Below are 4,765 nucleotides of genomic sequence, written 5' to 3'. Positions count from 1 at the left end.
AGCTTTCCGGGCAGATGGCTGTGTATCCAGGATATGTTAAGGGAGGTGTAATATTAACCAAAAGTGGAGCTCTGAGCTCCTACCCTTGGCAGAGGGCTTCTTGAAGTAGATCGTGTCTGGACCCTGCCCAAGGGCGTCTTGGAGTAGATCATGCCGACCGCACTGAATCACTGTAAGCCGGGTCAAGTCGGGGAATGGCAACCCAGGCCGCGGGAAGTGCATATCTGGGACATGGAGGGCACAGACAGCTGTGGTTCTCCGGCAGTGAGATGGGTGCTAGGCCACCAACTGGGTCTGAGAGATTCTTTACCCATCTGGGAACTGCATGTACTATGGATTGTAAAGGGTCAACCTGAGAGACAGAAAGACCCAGGGAAAAGGCCCCTAACCCTTCACTTCAGTGTCTGGGGATGCATGGACTGGGGAAGAGTCTCCGGCTGGCTCCAATGCAGTCTCTGCTTCTGCAGAAGGGGCCTTGCTCACGCAATCTTCAGACTTGCATTCCCAGCTGGTGCCCAGCACCATGAATATATGTAAAGATAACAACTCTAAAGAGGGATAAAATGTATTTTTTGGTCGATTTTTATTTTTCAAACACATTTAGCATTCTCTGATTTTTAAAAAATGCTTTTAATAGAGCACAGACTCCTTTCCTCAGTGGTGAGGAGACAGATTTAAGGGCTGCAGCTCAGACAGTCAGTGCCAGCTAGCATTCAGGGATCCAAGTGTGAGAATCAAATTGTCGTTTGATGTGTGGATTTGGCAAAGGCTCAGCACGCCTTGGAGACGGTGCCCGTGGCCCACGCTGGGTGGCAGGTGCTTCTGCCTTGGGCTCTCTCTGCTCCTGCCGGCCGGGCCTGTCATCGGCTGAAAAGCCGGCATCTCCCACATCCATCAGCTCCTCTCTGGAGCTGAGTCGCTGGACAATGTGACCACGCTTAAGAGGCACAGCATGCTCCTGCTGGGTGGAATTTTAGGACACCTGGTCTGTGACCTCTTCATCATGAGATGAAAGGGAACTTCCCTACAGTCCCACAAATAGGGGCAGAGCAGCACTGGAGCTGGCGCCCAACTCCCGGCAGGGAAGGGTTCTGTCCTCATTTGGGCGTATTCTGTTTCTGCCCACCTGGTGTGTGCCCTCCCTGACTCCTGCCCCGTTTCCAGACCCGGCTCATGCCTACTTCTCACACTAAGCAGCTCCCTGAAGCCACCGCTTGGAATCTCTGCGGTGCTTACTGTCTGCTCCACCCCTTTTGTTTGTCCATTTGTTATGGAGGTGTGTGTTTAAACGGGCAAAGCAGCATGCTGCCAGGGACACCAGGAAAACCCACTTAGCCATCCACTGGAGACTCTGACAACTAGAGGAAACCTGGGAGGCCACATGACAGATACGGAGACAGGCTGAGAGAAGGCAGGGGACGTTCCCAGGTTATGCAGTCAGCCAGGGACAAAGCCGGGACTTTGGAGCCCAGGTCCTCTGCTCCCTGCCAGGCCTCCTTTCATAAGGACGTGAGCGATTGCCAAGAGCAGAGCCCCGAGGAAAGGGAATGGAGGAGAACTCGATGAGAAGGGGGAGAATACCAAGGCCAGGTCACCAGGACTCAGCACAGGGCCTTGCAGAGCAGGTGCTTCTAAATGCCCAAGAGACACAGGAAGAGAGGGAGAGATGGGGGTACCAAGGAAGGGTCTCAGTAGCTCTATGGGCACATTTCTGGGCATGGGACAGAGAAAGAAGGGCAGAAGGAGGGGCACCGGAAACACAGCTACGCCTAGATTTGGAAAGCCAGTGACCTCGAAAAGGATGTTCTGGACATAGGGAAGACCATGAGCAAGGCTGCACTTGTAGGAAGGACCGGGACCTGATCCACTGGCAGTAAAGAAACGTCACTAAGGAAGTGGGGGCAATGGCAGGAAGTGGGGGCCAGAGTGAGGAGACAGGAGCCCAGCCTGGGTCTTGTTTGGGAAGACGCAGCCTCCATGGGCCAAGCAGGAACAGTAGGAAAAGACCGATGGTACAGCCCCCACTCTCGGGACATCCCTGTCTCCAAGGGAGACAGCCACACAACACTGAGGTGGGGCGGTGAGGAAAGCAGGGATCGCTGGGGAGCGTGAGGGACTCACTCGCCCGGCACAGGAGGCAGGGCTGGGCGACTCAGGTGAGGGAAGTGATGGCTCCGAGAGCCCCAGCTAGGGTGACAGCTGCAGAGGGCGGCTCAGAGTGGAGGGGCTGTCCCAGGAGCTGGTGAGCTTACCAGGGACAAGATGTCCCTTGCCAGGGATGTCACAGAGGCTGTTCCTCAGCTGGATCATGCTGGGCCACCTGACCCAAGGGCCGTCCCTGTCTTAAAATGCACATTGTCCAATAAAGAGTGGAAGAGGATGTTAATGAGCAGGAATGGAGCCAAACTCTACGGGAGAACAGAGCTGGCCAGGCAGAGCCACCGGACACCTGAGGCTCCCTCCTTCCACCACTAACACCATTGCCCCACGGCCTAGAGAGGTGGGTAAAAACCGATCTCCACTGAGATCTCCCAGGACGGGGCCTGCACGCGGCAGCCCCTGTCCCTGAGGGGGTCTCTCCGCAGTGCCAGGGACATTGTGGATGCCCACCTAGCAGGGCTCACGCACCTCCCCACCACCCGCTGGCAACTGCAGTTTGGCCACCCTGGAGCCCTGGCTGGCCGGCACGGGGGCAGGGCCAGCACAGACTCGTTTTATTTATGCTCACAAAGGAGCGTCACTGTTGTTAGAACCATCCTCTGACGTGAGCTGGACAATGACGATCACCACTGGGTAAATCGTGACACTGGACCGGAGGAACTGACGTACCTGCTTCAGGTCAGAGAGCCGTGGAATCTGTGCTGATCCGTTTTCAGATGAAGAGCTGCAGGGTGGAGGGAAAACAAGTGAACTCCAAATGACTTGGTGTCAGAGCCAGGAGGACAGCAAGGCGTGCCCAGCCCAGGCACGGGCAGCAGCTGAAGGCTATCGTTTCAGAGCTCAGGGTCTTGCTTGGCAAGAAGAGAGAGAGAGAGAGAGAGAGAGTGTGTGTGTGTGTGTGTGTGTGTGTGTGTGTGTGTGGCAATGCTATGTTGGTCCCCAAAATACTTTTTGGAATCTCAATTGGTCTGTGAAATCAAAATGCCAGGCAACCACTGGCTTACGCTTAGAGGGCTCTGACATTCAGGAATGCTCTGGTGGATTGTTGTGTAAAATAACAAAGGACTAGGCCAGGGGCTGCCCAGGGCTCTCTCCTGTTCCCTGCCTGTCCAGGTGACCCTCACCCTCAGAATGCAGCTCAAATCCCACCCGCACTCCCAGGCAACTGCCAACCCGATCGCTCCCTCCTCCTGACCCTGGCTCCCTGGCAGTCCTCACGGCACCTTCTGCCTTGGCTTGTTTTTCCCGCCTTAGCTCCAGGTGAGCACAGCTGGAACCATGCTCAGAAGCAAGCACACGAAGGCCTGTGACTGCAGACCCCTAAGGAACCTTGCAGATGCTCTCACAGTCCCCACCCCAATTTGCGGATGGAGTGACTCACAGCCGGGGACAAAGGTCCCCTCACTCTTGCCCCTGCAGTCTACTCACACAGCAGCCAGGAGAGCTTTTAAAAATGCAAAGCAGGTGGCATTCTCCTGAGTAAGCCCTCCCATGGCTCCCTATCTTAGTACAAAAGCTGAAATCTCATGACCTGTGAGACCCTCCAGCTGGCTCGTGGCCACCCCTCCAAAACCGAGTGCTTGCCAGCACACTGCCCACCCAGCTGCAGCCAGGCCCCCACTGCTCAGCACCATCTCCTCAGAGGCCCCCCCATTCTTCCACGGGCATGTTCCCTATCCCCTTAGAGCACGCTTGGGCCTGAACTCACCTTGGGTTCCGTCGCCTGTCTCCCCCACTGGAATGCAAACTCCACAGAAGCAGGGCTTTCTCTGCCCCCTGCCGCATCCACAGTGCCGGGAACAGTGCCTGGCATGGAGCTGGTGCAGCCCAATGACTGACTCCATGAAGTGAGGTGAATCACCCACCATGCAGGAAGAGCGGACATGGGTAAATGGGCACTGCCTGGACTCCAGGCGCACTGACTGCATCCTGGCTGCTTGACTGATGTGGTTAATAAATGACTAGAGGGCAAGCCCTCTAGGGCACAGCAGACTGGATACTTGATTAACCCAGTGTCTGTGTTAATTCCAGGTGCCAAAATAATTTCTAGGATTTCACCTGAGACCTAGAGGTAGTTCATTTGAAAGTAAACATGATTTCCCAGAAGGCTCGAGCCTTCTCAAGGAAAGCAATGCCCTGGACTTTCCTTCCACAAGAAATCAGGAAGACAGACTTTGAAATTCCCAGTGGGGAAGCGCAGTTGGAGGGGCCGGCCTCGGGCACCACAGTGCGCAATGCTGAACACAGGGCTCCCAGGCAAAGACTGGGAGGTCCCAACACCTGGGCCCACAGGTGCACCCACATCCTCCCATGCTTTTCCCCTTTCTCCTCCACCCCCGTTTATAGAAGTGATCAGAGGTGAATGAGGAAATGGCGGGGGAACTGACCCCCTGGAAAGTCTGAATTTGAGTGAAATAATGGGGAGAAGTGAACCCTGGAAAGTCTGAATTCTGCTTCATCAAAGTGCAACAGGGACCTGTTTCCCTCTGCTGTCAACCCCAGGGAATGGAGTGTCAATGGGGCCCACAGTCATACTGTCCCAAGCACCAAAGGCATCGCTGCAGGGACCCCTTCTACCCCGACAAGCATAAATGCTCGACGCAAC

This window comes from Papio anubis, chromosome 16, assembly GCF_008728515.1.
Source record: "Papio anubis isolate 15944 chromosome 16, Panubis1.0, whole genome shotgun sequence".
NCBI lineage: Eukaryota > Metazoa > Chordata > Mammalia > Primates > Cercopithecidae > Papio > Papio anubis.
This window is presented reverse-complemented; position numbering follows the sequence as displayed.